Source organism: Lissotriton vulgaris, chromosome 8 (assembly GCF_964263255.1).
Source record: "Lissotriton vulgaris chromosome 8, aLisVul1.2, whole genome shotgun sequence".
NCBI classification, from domain to species: domain Eukaryota; kingdom Metazoa; phylum Chordata; class Amphibia; order Caudata; family Salamandridae; genus Lissotriton; species Lissotriton vulgaris.
In genome coordinates this window covers 153,039,655-153,055,495 of record NC_141696.1, presented here as the reverse complement: position 1 = coordinate 153,055,495, position 15,841 = coordinate 153,039,655, and the positions used below count along the sequence as shown (strand labels likewise).

At 43.6% G+C, this 15,841-nt stretch overlaps 18 non-coding genes across 18 annotated transcripts; all 18 read left to right on the top strand.

Moving 5' to 3' along the window:
- Nucleotides 1-81: 81 nt before the first annotated feature.
- On the top strand, nucleotides 82-164 carry TRNAL-CAA (transfer RNA leucine (anticodon CAA)). Its single transcript has one exon. It is a non-coding gene; the product is annotated as a tRNA-Leu (tRNA).
- Nucleotides 165-355: 191 nt separating this feature from the next.
- TRNAL-AAG (transfer RNA leucine (anticodon AAG)) lies at nucleotides 356-438 on the top strand. The gene has a single exon. It is a non-coding gene; the product is annotated as a tRNA-Leu (tRNA).
- A 1,024-nt stretch (nucleotides 439-1,462) lies between these two features.
- TRNAL-UAG (transfer RNA leucine (anticodon UAG)) lies at nucleotides 1,463-1,545 on the top strand. The gene has a single exon. It is a non-coding gene; the product is annotated as a tRNA-Leu (tRNA).
- Nucleotides 1,546-2,452: 907 nt separating this feature from the next.
- Nucleotides 2,453-2,535, top strand: TRNAL-AAG (transfer RNA leucine (anticodon AAG)). The gene has a single exon. It is a non-coding gene; the product is annotated as a tRNA-Leu (tRNA).
- A 1,024-nt stretch (nucleotides 2,536-3,559) lies between these two features.
- Nucleotides 3,560-3,642, top strand: TRNAL-UAG (transfer RNA leucine (anticodon UAG)). The gene has a single exon. It is a non-coding gene; the product is annotated as a tRNA-Leu (tRNA).
- A 632-nt stretch (nucleotides 3,643-4,274) lies between these two features.
- Nucleotides 4,275-4,357, top strand: TRNAL-CAG (transfer RNA leucine (anticodon CAG)). The gene has a single exon. It is a non-coding gene; the product is annotated as a tRNA-Leu (tRNA).
- A 191-nt stretch (nucleotides 4,358-4,548) lies between these two features.
- Nucleotides 4,549-4,631, top strand: TRNAL-AAG (transfer RNA leucine (anticodon AAG)). The gene has a single exon. It is a non-coding gene; the product is annotated as a tRNA-Leu (tRNA).
- Nucleotides 4,632-5,655: 1,024 nt separating this feature from the next.
- TRNAL-UAG (transfer RNA leucine (anticodon UAG)) lies at nucleotides 5,656-5,738 on the top strand. The gene has a single exon. It is a non-coding gene; the product is annotated as a tRNA-Leu (tRNA).
- Nucleotides 5,739-6,644: 906 nt separating this feature from the next.
- On the top strand, nucleotides 6,645-6,727 carry TRNAL-AAG (transfer RNA leucine (anticodon AAG)). Its single transcript has one exon. It is a non-coding gene; the product is annotated as a tRNA-Leu (tRNA).
- A 1,022-nt stretch (nucleotides 6,728-7,749) lies between these two features.
- Nucleotides 7,750-7,832, top strand: TRNAL-UAG (transfer RNA leucine (anticodon UAG)). Its single transcript has one exon. It is a non-coding gene; the product is annotated as a tRNA-Leu (tRNA).
- A 632-nt stretch (nucleotides 7,833-8,464) lies between these two features.
- On the top strand, nucleotides 8,465-8,547 carry TRNAL-CAG (transfer RNA leucine (anticodon CAG)). Its single transcript has one exon. It is a non-coding gene; the product is annotated as a tRNA-Leu (tRNA).
- A 191-nt stretch (nucleotides 8,548-8,738) lies between these two features.
- Nucleotides 8,739-8,821, top strand: TRNAL-AAG (transfer RNA leucine (anticodon AAG)). Its single transcript has one exon. It is a non-coding gene; the product is annotated as a tRNA-Leu (tRNA).
- A 1,025-nt stretch (nucleotides 8,822-9,846) lies between these two features.
- TRNAL-UAG (transfer RNA leucine (anticodon UAG)) lies at nucleotides 9,847-9,929 on the top strand. Its single transcript has one exon. It is a non-coding gene; the product is annotated as a tRNA-Leu (tRNA).
- Nucleotides 9,930-11,943: 2,014 nt separating this feature from the next.
- Nucleotides 11,944-12,026, top strand: TRNAL-UAG (transfer RNA leucine (anticodon UAG)). The gene has a single exon. It is a non-coding gene; the product is annotated as a tRNA-Leu (tRNA).
- A 906-nt stretch (nucleotides 12,027-12,932) lies between these two features.
- On the top strand, nucleotides 12,933-13,015 carry TRNAL-AAG (transfer RNA leucine (anticodon AAG)). Its single transcript has one exon. It is a non-coding gene; the product is annotated as a tRNA-Leu (tRNA).
- Nucleotides 13,016-14,038: 1,023 nt separating this feature from the next.
- On the top strand, nucleotides 14,039-14,121 carry TRNAL-UAG (transfer RNA leucine (anticodon UAG)). The gene has a single exon. It is a non-coding gene; the product is annotated as a tRNA-Leu (tRNA).
- A 632-nt stretch (nucleotides 14,122-14,753) lies between these two features.
- On the top strand, nucleotides 14,754-14,836 carry TRNAL-CAG (transfer RNA leucine (anticodon CAG)). The gene has a single exon. It is a non-coding gene; the product is annotated as a tRNA-Leu (tRNA).
- Nucleotides 14,837-15,027: 191 nt separating this feature from the next.
- TRNAL-AAG (transfer RNA leucine (anticodon AAG)) lies at nucleotides 15,028-15,110 on the top strand. The gene has a single exon. It is a non-coding gene; the product is annotated as a tRNA-Leu (tRNA).
- Nucleotides 15,111-15,841: the final 731 nt, after the last annotated feature.

Sequence of the window (15,841 nt, the reverse complement as noted above, 5' to 3'; positions counted from 1 at the left end):
AGGATAAATAAATTGAGGGCATGCCTTTTCGGTACCCCACTTGCATGGCTGTCTGGCCTGTGGAAGGTTCCACAAATGCAAGTCAGGATGGCCGAGTGGTCTAAGGCGCTGCGTTCAAGTCGCAGTCTCTTCTGGAGGCGTGGCTTCAAATCCCACTTCTGACAATTGTGTGTTTACTCTACTTTTTTCTTGAGAGAGAAAAAATCAGATCATTTCCCTCACATGGGCTTATATGGTTGTCTACTTGGAAAAGTGCAGTGAGTTTTTTTCTTGCTCTAGCCACTCATGACCTAAGATATGTGCTTTTTTTGGTTCACAATATCTTTCCCTCTCTGTAGATAATCAAGCAAATGTGGTCAGGATGGCCGAGTGGTCTAAGGCGCTGCGTTAAGGCCGCAGTCTCTCCTGGAGGCGTGGGTTCGAATCCCACTTCTGACAAAACTTTAAGTCCATTTTGTCTCTGAGTTCTTTTAGAATCTCAGCTAAAAATTGGCAGTGCATATAATATCTGAATAAGTAACAAACTTCAGTTTCAACTGCAAATTAATTTGCCCAATTCTGTCTTCAAGCTCGTATAATATTCTTCTAGCACTCGTGGTGTTTTATGTGTTTTTTGGGGGGTGCTTAAAAAGTCCCTTTTATTAATGAAATGGGTTACATTCAGTCTTGTGATATTTTTGGTTTCCAATAAGTAGATTGTTAATTTTATGTAACCTCATTTTCTAAAGCTCCATTCAAGAGATGTTTCCACTATGAAATGCAGAGCAAGGGGAAAGAGCACAAGTGATAGAGCGAGTGAGTGAGAAGGGGTGTTGAGGAAGGAGAGAATGAAACAAAGACAGAGTGAGTGAACGGCAGGTAGGCCTAGAAGAGGAGACTAGAAGTGAAGGCGACATACTTTTCCCTGCTTTTGACCTCCCACCCATCCCAAACCGACCACAAACGTACCATCTATGCAACGTTGGTATGCAGAAATTCACGCCTCAGCCAGTGAGGGTAAGTCCCAGGCCAGGGGCTAGAGAGCAAAAGACTGCATGTGCTCAGACGTTCCCTGCTAGGGACAGTTGATCTGAAACAAGGTCTGCTCTCTTGTATCCAGCAAGGATCTAGAAATCCTGCATGAATCTGCAAGGCACAATGACAGCATACATTTGCATAATATGCCCCACCTTCTGCCTTCCTACTTCCTGTGCAGTAGTTGTTTGTGTAGAGAGAGAGGTCGCATGCAAGGTAATTTTGTGAGTAGGATACAGGACCCTAAATAGCTGGTGAGAGGTATGAGGTATTCTAAAAGCATAAAAATTGTACACCTGTGAAATGAAATACTTTCACATGTGATCTTCTGTGTTTATTGTCCTGTGCATAAAGTTGCACCTTGTGTTTGAAGGTTTAAATTATTTCAGGCTTGCTTGGAGGCAGAAATTTCTGAGTGACTTTTATACATTTCTTAAGACTCTGCACTGTCAGGATGGCCGAGTGGTCCAAGGCGCTGTGTTTAGGCCGCAGTCTCCTCTGGAGGCGTGGGTTCGAATCCCACTTCTGACATGACTTTTGGAGATGTAATCTCCTTTTTCAGGTTAACATCTGATGGAAGTTGCATCTGTTGGTCTTCACCTGGGATGTGATTCCGTCATCATCTAGTCAAGAGAGCTGGGGTTTCTCATATATTTCGGTTGTATAAAGTCTTGCTGACAAAGTGCAGCCCTTACTATATGAGCATAGGACCCATGTAAGAGATCATCTGGAAGAGTCATGCTCTTGTATGCCCTGGCCAGACAGGCCATGCAAATATGGAAGAATGCCTAGCATCTGGTAGACAGTTGGACTCCAGCACACTTACGGCAATTTCCTCAGGGCTGTGATCAGGGGCTGCTTATATTTGCGTATTCCACCCTATGTTGTGACATTGAAATTCCTTGTTGAATTTGCTTTAGCTATCCAAGAGGTGGCTGTTGACTCAATTTCAAAGCAGCTTTGGGCCGTTCAAGTGGCTGGTTAATAGCACTTTCTCATTGTACGCCTTAAAGGTCTAAAGAGTTCTTCATAGGTACTGCTCTCTATGGATTGTTCAAAGATCTGTTGGAAGTACTTATAATAGGATAAATAAATTGAGGGCATGCCTTTTCGGTACCCCACTTGCATGGCTGTCTGGCCTGTGGAAGGTTCCACAAATGCAAGTCAGGATGGCAGAGATGCCTAAGGCGCTGCGTTCAGGTCGCAGTCTCTTCTGGAGGCGTGGGTTCAAATCCCACTTCTGACAATTGTGTGTTTACTCTACTTTTTTCTTGAGAGAGAAAAAATCGGATCATTTCCCTCACATGGGCCTATATGGTTGTCTACTTGGAAAAGTGCAGTGAGTTTTTTTCTTGCTCTAGCCACTCATGACCTAAGATGTGTGCTTTTTTTGGTTCACAATATCTTTCCCTCTCTGTAGATGATCAAGCAACATGTGGTCAGGATGGCCGAGTGGTCTAAGGCGCTGCGTTAAGGCCGCAGTCTCTCCTGGAGGCGTGGGTTCGAATCCCACTTCTGACAAAACTTTAAGTCCATTTTGTCTCTGAGTTCTTTTAGAATCTCAGCTAAAAATTGGCAGTGCATATAATATCTGAATAAGTAACAAACTTCAGTTTCAACTGCAAATTAATTTGCCCAATTCTGTCTTCAAGCTCGTATAATATTCTTCTAGCACTCGTGGTGTTTTATGTGTTTTTTGGGGGGTGCTTAAAAAGTCCCTTTTATTAATGAAATGGGTTACATTCAGTCTTGTGATATTTTTGGTTTCCAATAAGTAGATTGTTAATTTTATGTAACCTCATTTTCTAATGCTCCATTCAAGAGATTTTTCCACTATGAAATGCAGAGCAAGGGGAAAGAGCACAAGTGATAGAGCGAGTGAGTGAGAAGGGGTGTTGAGGAAGGAGAGAATGAAACAAAGACAGAGTGAGTGAACGGCAGGTAGGCCTAGAAGAGGAGACTAGAAGTGAAGGCGACATACTTTTCCCTGCTTTTGACCTCCCACCCATCCCAAACCGACCACAAACGTACCATCTATGCAACGTTGGTATGCAGAAATTCACGCCTCAGCCAGTGAGGGTGAGTCCCAGGCCATGGGCTAGAGAGCAAAAGACTGCATGTGCTCAGACGTTCCCTGCTAGGGACAGTTGATCTGAAACAAGGTCTGCACTCTTGTATCCAGCAAGGATCTAGAAATCCTGCATGAATCTGCAAGGCACAATGACAGCACACATTTGCATAATATGCCCCACCTTCTGCCTTCCTACTTCCTGTGCAGTAGTTGTTTGTGTAGAGAGAGAGGTCGCAGGCAAGGTAATTTTGTGAGTCGGATACAGGACCCTAAAAAGCTGGTGAGAGGTATGAGGTATTCTAAAAGCATAAAAATTGTACACCTGTGAAATGAAATGCTTTCACGTGTGATCTTCTGTGTTTATTGTCCTGTGCATAAAGTTGCACCTTGTGTTTGAAGGTTTAAATTATTTCAGGCTTGCATGGAGGCAGAAATTTCTGAGTGACTTTTATATATTTCTTAAGACTCTGCTCTGTCAGGATGGCCGAGTGGTCTAAGGCGCTGTGTTTAGGCCGCAGTCTCCTCTGGAGGCGTGGGTTCGAATCCCACTTCTGACATGACTTTTGGAGATGTAATCTCCTTTTTCAGGTTAACATCTGATGGAAGTTGCATCTGTTGGTCTTCACCTGGGATGTGATTCCGTCCTCATCTAGTCAAGAGAGCTGGGGTTTCTCATATATTTCGGTTGTATAAAGTCTTGCTGACAAAGTGCAGTCCTTACTATATGAGCATAGGACCCATGTAAGAGCTCATCTGGAAGAGTCATGCTCTTGTATGCCCTGGCCAGACAGGCCATGCAAATATGGAAGAATGCCTAGCATCTGGTAGACAGTTGGACTCCAGCACACTTACGGCAATTTCCTCAGGGTTGTGATCAGGGGCTGCTTAGATTTGCGTATTCCACCCTATGTTGTGACATTGAAATCCCTTGTTGAATTTGCTTTAGCTAGCCAAGAGGTGGCTGTTGACTCAATTTCAAAGCAGCTTTGGGCCGCTCAAGTGGCTGGTTAATAGCACTTTCTCTTTGTACGCCTTAAAGGTCTTAAGAGTTCTTCATAGGTACTGCTCTCTATGGATTGTTCAAAGATCTGTTGGAAGTACTTATAATAGTATAAATAAATTGAGGGCATGCCTTTTCGGTACCCCACTTGCATGGCTGTCTGGCCTGTGGAAGGTTCCACAAATGCAAGTCAGGATGGCCGAGTGGTCTAAGGCGCTGCGTTCAGATCGCAGTCTCTTCTGGAGGCGTGGGTTCAAATCCCACTTCTGACAATTGTGTGTTTACTCTACTTTTTTCTTGAGAGAGAAAAAATCAGATCATTTCCCTCACATGGGCTTATATGGTTGTCTACTTGGAAAAGTGCAGTGAGTTTTTTTCTTGCTCTAGCCACTAATGACCTAAGTTGTGTGCTTTTTTTGGTTCACAATATCTTTCCCTCTCTGTAGATGATCAAGCAAATGTGGTCAGGATGGCCGAGTGGTCTAAGGCGCTGCGTTAAGGCCGCAGTCTCTCCTGGAGGCGTGGGTTCGAATCCCACTTCTGACAAAACTTTAAGTCCATTTTGTCTCTGAGTTCTTTTAGAATCTCAGCTAAAAATTGGCAGTGCATATAATATCTGAATAAGTAACAAACTTCAGTTTCAACTGCAAATTAATTTGCCCAATTCTGTCTTCAAACTCGTATAATATTCTTCTAGCACTCGTGGTGTTTTATGTGTTTTTTGGGGGGTGCTTAAAAAGTCCCTTTTATTAATGAAATGGGTTAATTTCAGTCTTGTGATATTTTTGGTTTCCAATAAGTAGATTGTTAATTTTATGTAACCTCATTTTCTAATGCTCCATTCAAGAGATGTTTCCACTATGAAATGCAGAGCAAGGGGAAAGAGCACAAGTGATAGAGCGAGTGAGGGAGAAGGGGTGTTGAGGAAGGAGAGAATGAAACAAAGACAGAGTGAGTGAACGGCAGGTATGCCTAGAAGAGGAGACTAGAAGTGAAGGCGACATACTTTTCCCTGCTTTTGACCTCCCACCCATCCCAAACCGACCACAAACGTACCATCTATGCAACGTTGGTATGCAGAAATTCACGCCTCAGCCAGTGAGGCTGAGTCCCAGGCCAGGGGCTAGAGAGCAAAAGACTGCATGTGCTCAGACGTTCCCTGCTAGGGACAGTTGATCTGAAACAAGGTCTGCACTCTTGTATCCAGCAAGGATCTAGAAATCCTGCATGAATCTGCAAGGCACAATGACAGCACACATTTGCATAATATGCCCCACCTTCTGCCTTCCTACTTCCTGTGCAGTAGTTGTTTGTGTAGAGAGAGAGGTCGCAGGCAAGGTAATTTTGTGAGTCGGATACAGGACACTAAAAAGCTGGTGAGAGGTATGAGGTATTCTAAAAGCATAAAAATTGTACACCTGTGAAATGAAATGCTTTCACATGTGATCTTCTGTGTTTATTGTCCTGTGCATAAAGTTGCACCTTGTGTTTGAAGGTTTAAATTATTTCAGGCTTGCATGGAGGCAGAAATTTCTGAGTGACTTTTATACATTTCTTAAGACTCTGCTCTGTCAGGATGGCCGAGTGGTCTAAGGCGCTGTGTTTAGGCCGCAGTCTCCTCTGGAGACGTGGGTTCGAATCCCACTTCTGATATGACTTTTGGAGATGTAATCTCCTTTTTCAGGTTAACATCTGATGGAAGTTGCATCTGTTGGTCTTCACCTGGGATGTGATTCCGTCCTCATCTAGTCAAGAGAGCTGGGGTTTCTCATATATTTCGGTTGTATAAAGTCTTGCTGACAAAGTGCAGTCCTTACTATATGAGCATAGGACCCATGTAAGAGCTCATCTGGAAGAGTCATGCTCTTGTATGCCCTGGCCAGACAGGCCATGCAAATATGGAAGAATGCCTAGCATCTGGTAGACAGTTGGACTCCAGCACACTTACGGCAATTTCCTCAGGGCTGTGATCAGGGGCTGCTTAGATTTGCGTATTCCACCCTATGTTGTGACATTGAAATTCCTTGTTGAATTTGCTTTAGCTAGCCAAGAGGTGGCTGTTGACTCAATTTCAAAGCAGCTTTGGGCCGTTCAAGTGGCTGGTTAATAGCACTTTCTCTTTGTGCGCCTTAAAGACATAAAGAGTTCTTCATAGGTACTGCTCTCTATGGATTGTTCAAAGATCTGTTGGAAGTACTTATAATAGGATAAATAAATTGAGGGCATGCCTTTTCGGTACCCGACTTGCATGGCTGTCTGGCCTGTGGAAGGTTCCACAAATGCAAGTCAGGATGGCCGGGTGGTCTAAGGCGCTGCGTTCAGGTCGCAGTCTCTTCTGGAGGCGTGGGTTCAAATCCCACTTCTGACAATTGTGTGTTTACTCTACTTTTTTCTTGGGAGAGAAAAAATCAGATCATTTCCCTCACATGGGCTTATATGGTTGTCTACTTGGAAAAGTGCAGTGAGTTTTTTTCTTGCTCTAGCCACTCATGACCTAAGTTGTGTGCTTTTTTTGGTTCACAATATCTTTCCCTCTCTGTAGATGATCAAGCAAATGTGGTCAGGATGGCTGAGTGGTCTAAGGCGCTGCGTTAAGGCCGCAGTCTCTCCTGGAGGCGTGGGTTCGAATCCCACTTCTGACAAAACTTTAAGTCCATTTTGTCTCTGAGTTCTTTTAGAATCTCAGCTAAAAATTGGCAGTGCATATAATATCTGAATAAGTAACAAACTTCAGTTTCAACTGCAAATTAATTTGCCCAATTCTGTCTTCAAGCTCGTATAATATTCTTCTAGCACTCGTGGTGTTTTATGTGTTTTTTGGGGGGTGCTTAAAAAGTCCCTTTTATTAATGAAATGGGTTACATTCAGTCTTGTGATATTTTTGGTTTCCAATAAGTAGATTGTTAATTTTATGTAACCTCATTTTCTAATGCTCCATTCAAGAGATGTTTCCACTATGAAATGCAGAGCAAGGGGAAAGCACAAGTGATAGAGCGAGTGAGTGAGAAGGGGTGTTGAGGAAGGAGAGAATGAAACAAAGACAGAGTGAGTGAACGGCAGGTAGGCCTAGAAGAGGAGACTAGAAGTGAAGGCGACATACTTTTCCCTGCTTTTGACCTCCCACCCATCCCAAACCGACCACAAACGTACCATCTATGCAACGTTGGTATGCAGAAATTCACGCCTCAGCCAGTGAGGGTAAGTCCCAGGCCAGGGGCTAGAGAGCAAAAGACTGCATGTGCTCAGACGTTCCCTGCTAGGGACAGTTGATCTGAAACAAGGTCTGCTCTCTTGTATCCAGCAAGGATCTAGAAATCCTGCATGAATCTGCAAGGCACAATGACAGCATACATTTGCATAATATGCCCCACCTTCTGCCTTCCTACTTCCTGTGCAGTAGTTGTTTGTGTAGAGAGAGAGGTCGCATGCAAGGTAATTTTGTGAGTAGGATACAGGACCCTAAATAGCTGGTGAGAGGTATGAGGTATTCTAAAAGCATAAAAATTGTACACCTGTGAAATGAAATACTTTCACATGTGATCTTCTGTGTTTATTGTCCTGTGCATAAAGTTGCACCTTGTGTTTGAAGGTTTAAATTATTTCAGGCTTGCTTGGAGGCAGAAATTTCTGAGTGACTTTTATACATTTCTTAAGACTCTGCACTGTCAGGATGGCCGAGTGGTCTAAGGCGCTGTGTTTAGGCCGCAGTCTCCTCTGGAGGCGTGGGTTCGAATCCCACTTCTGACATGACTTTTGGAGATGTAATCTCCTTTTTCAGGTTAACATCTGATGGAAGTTGCATCTGTTGGTCTTCACCTGGGATGTGATTCCGTCATCATCTAGTCAAGAGAGCTGGGGTTTCTCATATATTTCGGTTGTATAAAGTCTTGCTGACAAAGTGCAGTCCTTACTATATGAGCATAGGACCCATGTAAGAGATCATCTGGAAGAGTCATGCTCTTGTATGCCCTTGCCAGACAGGCCATGCAAATATGGAAGAATGCCTAGCATCTGGTAGACAGTTGGACTCCAGCACACTTACGGCAATTTCCTCAGGGCTGTGATCAGGGGCTGCTTATATTTGCGTATTCCACCCTATGTTGTGACATTGAAATTCCTTGTTGAATTTGCTTTAGCTATCCAAGAGGTGGCTGTTGACTCAATTTCAAAGCAGCTTTGGGCCGTTCAAGTGGCTGGTTAATAGCACTTTCTCATTGTACGCCTTAAAGGTCTAAAGAGTTCTTCATAGGTACTGCTCTCTATGGATTGTTCAAAGATCTGTTGGAAGTACTTATAATAGGATAAATAAATTGAGGGCATGCCTTTTCGGTACCCCACTTGCATGGCTGTCTGGCCTGTGGAAGGTTCCACAAATGCAAGTCAGGATGGCCGAGTGGTCTAAGGCGCTGCGTTCAGATCGCAGTCTCTTCTGGAGGCGTGGGTTCAAATCCCACTTCTGACAATTGTGTGTTTACTCTACTTTTTTCTTGAGAGAGAAAAAATCAGATCATTTCCCTCACATGGGCTTATATGGTTGTCTACTTGGAAAAGTGCAGTGAGTTTTTTTCTTGCTCTAGCCACTAATGACCTAAGTTGTGTGCTTTTTTTGGTTCACAATATCTTTCCCTCTCTGTAGATGATCAAGCAAATGTGGTCAGGATGGCCGAGTGGTCTAAGGTGCTGCGTTAAGGCCGCAGTCTCTCCTGGAGGCGTGGGTTCGAATCCCACTTCTGACAAAACTTTAAGTCCATTTTGTCTCTGAGTTCTTTTAGAATCTCAGCTAAAAATTGGCAGTGCATATAATATCTGAATAAGTAACAAACTTCAGTTTCAACTGCAAATTAATTTGCCCAATTCTGTCTTCAAGCTCGTATAATATTCTTCTAGCACTCGTGGTGTTTTATGTGTTTTTTGGGGGGTGCTTAAAAAGTCCCTTTTATTAATGAAATGGGTTACATTCAGTCTTGTGATATTTTTGGTTTCCAATAAGTAGATTGTTAATTTTATGTAACCTCATTTTCTAATGCTCCATTCAAGAGATGTTTCCACTATGAAATGCAGAGCAAGGGGAAAGAGCACAAGTGATAGAGCGAGTGAGTGAGAAGGGGTGTTGAGGAAGGAGAGAATGAAACAAAGACAGAGTGAGTGAACGGCAGGTAGGCCTAGAAGAGGAGACTAGAAGTGAAGGCGACATACTTTTCCCTGCTTTTTGACCTCCCACCCATCCCAAACCGACCACAAACGTACCATCTATGCAACGTTGGTATGCAGAAATTCACGCCTCAGCCAGTGAGGGTAAGTCCCAGGCCAGGGGCTAGAGAGCAAAAGACTGCATGTGCTCAGACGTTCCCTGCTAGGGACAGTTGATCTGAAACAAGGTCTGCTCTCTTGTATCCAGCAAGGATCTAGAAATCCTGCATGAATCTGCAAGGCACAATGACAGCATACATTTGCATAATATGCCCCACCTTCTGCCTTCCTACTTCCTGTGCAGTAGTTGTTTGTGTAGAGAGAGAGGTCGCATGCAAGGTAATTTTGTGAGTAGGATACAGGACCCTAAATAGCTGGTGAGAGGTATGAGGTATTCTAAAAGCATAAAAATTGTACACCTGTGAAATGAAATACTTTCACATGTGATCTTCTGTGTTTATTGTCCTGTGCATAAAGTTGCACCTTGTGTTTGAAGGTTTAAATTATTTCAGGCTTGCTTGGAGGCAGAAATTTCTGAGTGACTTTTATACATTTCTTAAGACTCTGCACTGTCAGGATGGCCGAGTGGTCTAAGGCGCTGTGTTTAGGCCGCAGTCTCCTCTGGAGGCGTGGGTTCGAATCCCACTTCTGACATGACTTTTGGAGATGTAATCTCCTTTTTCAGGTTAACATCTGATGGAAGTTGCATCTGTTGGTCTTCACCTGGGATGTGATTCCGTCATCATCTAGTCAAGAGAGCTGGGGTTTCTCATATATTTCGGTTGTATAAAGTCTTGCTGACAAAGTGCAGTCCTTACTATATGAGCATAGGACCCATGTAAGAGATCATCTGGAAGAGTCATGCTCTTGTATGCCCTGGCCAGACAGGCCATGCAAATATGGAAGAATGCCTAGCATCTGGTAGACAGTTGGACTCCAGCACACTTACGGCAATTTCCTCAGGGCTGTGATCAGGGGCTGCTTATATTTGCGTATTCCACCCTATGTTGTGACATTGAAATTCCTTGTTGAATTTGCTTTAGCTATCCAAGAGGTGGCTGTTGACTCAATTTCAAAGCAGCTTTGGGCCGTTCAAGTGGCTGGTTAATAGCACTTTCTCATTGTACGCCTTAAAGGTCTAAAGAGTTCTTCATAGGTACTGCTCTCTATGGATTGTTCAAAGATCTGTTGGAAGTACTTATAATAGGATAAATAAATTGAGGGCATGCCTTTTCGGTACCCCACTTGCATGGCTGTCTGGCCAGTGGAAGGTTCCACAAATGCAAGTCAGGATGGCAGAGATGCCTAAGGTGCTGCGTTCAGGTCGCAGTCTCTTCTGGAGGCGTGGGTTCAAATCCCACTTCTGACAATTGTGTGTTTACTCTACTTTTTTCTTGAGAGAGAAAAAATCAGATCATTTCCCTCACATGGGCCTATATGGTTGTCTACTTGGAAAAGTGCAGTGAGTTTTTTTCTTGCTCTAGCCACTCATGACCTAAGATGTGTGCTTTTTTTGGTTCACAATATCTTTCCCTCTCTGTAGATGATCAAGCAACATGTGGTCACGATGGCCGAGTGGTCTAAGGCGCTGCGTTAAGGCCGCAGTCTCTCCTGGAGGCGTGGGTTCGAATCCCACTTCTGACAAAACTTTAAGTCCATTTTGTCTCCGAGTTCTTTTAGAATCTCAGCTAAAAATTGGCAGTGCATATAATATCTGAATAAGTAACAAACTTCAGTTTCAACTGCAAATTAATTTGCCCAATTCTGTCTTCAAGCTCGTATAATATTCTTCTAGCACTCGTGGTGTTTTATGTGTTTTTTGGGGGGTGCTTAAAAAGTCCCTTTTATTAATGAAATGGGTTACATTCAGTCTTGTGATATTTTTGGTTTCCAATAAGTAGATTGTTAATTTTATGTAACCTCATTTTCTAATGCTCCATTCAAGAGATGTTTCCACTATGAAATGCAGAGCAAGGGGAAAGAGCACAAGTGATAGAGCGAGTGAGTGAGAAGGGGTGTTGAGGAAGGAGAGAATGAAACAAAGACAGAGTGAGTGAACGGCAGGTAGGCCTAGAAGAGGAGACTAGAAGTGAAGGCGACATACTTTTCCCTGCTTTTGACCTCCCACCCATCCCAAACCGACCACAAACGTACCATCTATGCAACGTTGGTATGCAGAAATTCACGCCTCAGCCAGTGAGGGTAAGTCCCAGGCCAGGGGCTAGAGAGCAAAAGACTGCATGTGCTCAGACGTTCCCTGCTAGGGACAGTTGATCTGAAACAAGGTCTGCTCTCTTGTATCCAGCAAGGATCTAGAAATCCTGCATGTATCTGCAAGGCACAATGACAGCATACATTTGCATAATATGCCCCACCTTCTGCCTTCCTACTTCCTGTGCAGTAGTTGTTTGTGTAGAGAGAGAGGTCGCATGCAAGGTAATTTTGTGAGTAGGATACAGGACCCTAAATAGCTGGTGAGAGGTATGAGGTATTCTAAAAGCATAAAAATTGTACACCTGTGAAATGAAATACTTTCACATGTGATCTTCTGTGTTTATTGTCCTGTGCATAAAGTTGCACCTTGTGTTTGAAGGTTTAAATTATTTCAGGCTTGCTTGGAGGCAGAAATTTCTGAGTGACTTTTATACATTTCTTAAGACTCTGCACTGTCAGGATGGCCGAGTGGTCTAAAGCGCTGTGTTTAGGCCGCAGTCTCCTCTGGAGGCGTGGGTTCGAATCCCACTTCTGACATGACTTTTGGAGATGTAATCTCCTTTTTCAGGTTAACATCTGATGGAAGTTGCATCTGTTGGTCTTCACCTGGGATGTGATTCCGTCATCATCTAGTCAAGAGAGCTGGGGTTTCTCATATATTTCGGTTGTATAAAGTCTTGCTGACAAAGTGCAGTCCTTACTATATGAGCATAGGACCCATGTAAGAGATCATCTGGAAGAGTCATGCTCTTGTATGCCCTGGCCAGACAGGCCATGCAAATATGGAAGAATGCCTAGCATCTGGTAGACAGTTGGACTCCAGCACACTTACGGCAATTTCCTCAGGGCTGTGATCAGGGGCTGCTTATATTTGCGTATTCCACCCTATGTTGTGACATTGAAATTCCTTGTTGAATTTGCTTTAGCTATCCAAGAGGTGGCTGTTGACTCAATTTCAAAGCAGCTTTGGGCCGTTCAAGTGGCTGGTTAATAGCACTTTCTCATTGTACGCCTTAAAGGTCTAAAGAGTTCTTCATAGGTACTGCTCTCTATGGATTGTTCAAAGATCTGTTGGAAGTACTTATAATAGGATAAATAAATTGAGGGCATGCCTTTTCGGTACCCCACTTGCATGGCTGTCTGGCCTGTGGAAGGTTCCACAAATGCAAGTCAGGATGGCAGAGATGCCTAAGGCGCTGCGTTCAGGTCGCAGTCTCTTCTGGAGGCGTGGGTTCAAATCCCACTTCTGACAATTGTGTGTTTACTCTACTTTTTTCTTGAGAGAGAAAAAATCAGATCATTTCCCTCACATGGGCCTATATGGTTGTCTACTTGGAAAAGTGCAGTGAGTTTTTTTCTTGCTCTAGCCACTCATGACCTAAGATGTGTGCTTTTTTGGTTCACAATATCTTTCCCTCTCTGTAGATGATCAAGCAACATGTGGTCAGGATGGCCGAGTGGTCTAAGGCACTGCGTTAAGGCCGCAGTCTCTCCTGGAGGCGTGGGTTCGAATCCCACTTCTGACAAAACTTTAAGTCCATTTTGTCTCTGAGTTCTTTTAGAATCTCAGCTAAAAATTGGCAGTGCATATAATATCTGAATAAGTAACAAACTTCAGTTTCAACTGCAAATTAATTTGCCCAATTCTGTCTTCAAGCTCGTATAATATTCTTCTAGCACTCGTGCTGTTTTATGTGTTTTTTGGGGGGTGCTTAAAAAGTCCCTTTATTAATGAAATGGGTTACATTCAGTCTTGTGATATTTTTGGTTTCCAATAAGTAGATTGTTAATTTTATGTAACCTCATTTTCTAATGCTCCATTCAAGAGATGTTTCCACTATGAAATGCAGAGCAAGGGGAAAGAGCACAAGTGATAGAGCGAGTGAGTGAGAAGGGGTGTTGAGGAAGGAGAGAATGAAACAAAGACAGAGTGAGTGAACGGCAGGTAGGCCTAGAAGAGGAGACTAGAAGTGAAGGCGACATACTTTTCCCTGCTTTTGACCTCCCACCCATCCCAAACCGACCACAAACGTACCATCTATGCAACGTTGGTATGCAGAAATTCACGCCTCAGCCAGTGAGGGTGAGTCCCAGGCCAGGGGCTAGAGAGCAAAAGACTGCATGTGCTCAGACGTTCCCTGCTAGGGACAGTTGATCTGAAACAAGGTCTGCACTCTTGTATCCAGCAAGGATCTAGAAATCCTGCATGAATCTGCAAGGCACAATGACAGCACACATTTGCATAATATGCCCCACCTTCTGCCTTCCTACTTCCTGTGCAGTAGTTGTTTGTGTAGAGAGAGAGGTCGCAGGCAAGGTAATTTTGTGAGTCGGATACAGGACCCTAAAAAGCTGGTGAGAGGTATGAGGTATTCTAAAAGCATAAAAATTGTACACCTGTGAAATGAAATGCTTTCACATGTGATCTTCTGTGTTTATTGTCCTGTGCATAAAGTTGCACCTTGTGTTTGAAGGTTTAAATTATTTCAGGCTTGCATGGAGGCAGAAATTTCTGAGTGACTTTTATACATTTCTTAAGACTCTGCTCTGTCAGGATGGCCGAGTGGTCTAAGGCGCTGTGTTTAGGCCGCAGACTCCTCTGGAGGCGTGGGTTCGAATCCCACTTCTGACATGACTTTTGGAGATGTAATCTCCTTTTTCAGGTTAACATCTGATGGAAGTTGCATCTGTTGGTCTTCACCTGGGATGTGATTCCGTCCTCATCTAGTCAAGAGAGCTGGGGTTTCTCATATATTTCGGTTGTATAAAGTCTTGCTGACAAAGTGCAGTCCTTACTATATGAGCATAGGACCCATGTAAGAGCTCATCTGGAAGAGTCATGCTCTTGTATGCCCTGGCCAGACAGGCCATGCAAATATGGAAGAATGCCTAGCATCTGGTAGACAGTTGGACTCCAGCACACTTACGGCAATTTCCTCAGGGTTGTGATCAGGGGCTGCTTAGATTTGCGTATTCCACCCTATGTTGTGACATTGAAATTCCTTGTTGAATTTGCTTTAGCTAGCCAAGAGGTGGCTGTTGACTCAATTTCAAAGCAGCTTTGGGCCGCTCAAGTGGCTGGTTAATAGCACTTTCTCTTTGTACGCCTTAAAGGTCTTAAGAGTTCTTCATAGGTACTGCTCTCTATGGATTGTTCAAAGATCTGTTGGAAGTACTTATAATAGGATAAATAAATTGAGGGCATGCCTTTTCGGTACCCCACTTGCATGGCTGTCTGGCCTGTGGAAGGTTCCACAAATGCAAGTCAGGATGGCCGAGTGGTCTAAGGCGCTGCGTTCAGATCGCAGTCTCTTCTGGAGGCGTGGGTTCAAATCCCACTTCTGACAATTGTGTGTTTACTCTACTTTTTTCTTGAGAGAGAAAAAATCAGATCATTTCCCTCACATGGGCTTATATGGTTGTCTACTTGGAAAAGTGCAGTGAGTTTTTTTCTTGCTCTAGCCACTAATGACCTAAGTTGTGTGCTTTTTTTGGTTCACAATATCTTTCCCTCTCTGTAGATGATCAAGCAAATGTGGTCAGGATGGCCGAGTGGTCTAAGGCGCTGCGTTAAGGCCGCAGTCTCTCCTGGAGGCGTGGGTTCGAATCCCACTTCTGACAAAACTTTAAGTCCATTTTGTCTCTGAGTTCTTTTAGAATCTCAGCTAAAAATTGGCAGTGCATATAATATCTGAATAAGTAACAAACTTCAGTTTCAACTGCAAATTAATTTGCCCAATTCTGTCTTCAAGCTCGTATAATATTCTTCTAGCACTCGTGGTGTTTTATGTGTTTTTTGGGGGGTGCTTAAAAAGTCCCTTTTATTAATGAAATGGGTTACATTCAGTCTTGTGATATTTTTGGTTTCCAATAAGTAGATTGTTAATTTTATGTAACCTCATTTTCTAAAGCTCCATTCAAGAGATGTTTCCACTATGAAATGCAGAGCAAGGGGAAACAGCACAAGTGATAGAGCGAGTGAGTGAGAAGGGGTGTTGAGGAAGGAGAGAATGAAACAAAGACAGAGTGAGTGAACGGCAGGTAGGCCTAGAAGAGGAGACTAGAAGTGAAGGCGACATACTTTTCCCTGCTTTTGACCTCCCACCCATCCCAAACCGACCACAAACGTACCATCTATGCAACGTTGGTATGCAGAAATTCACGCCTCAGCCAGTGAGGGTAAGTCCCAGGCCAGGGGCTAGAGAGCAAAAGACTGCATGTGCTCAGACGTTCCCTGCTAGGGACAGTTGATCTGAAACAAGGTCTGCTCTCTTGTATCCAGCAAGGATCTAGAAATCCTGCATGAATCTGCAAGGCACAATGACAGCATACATTTGCATAATATGCCCCAC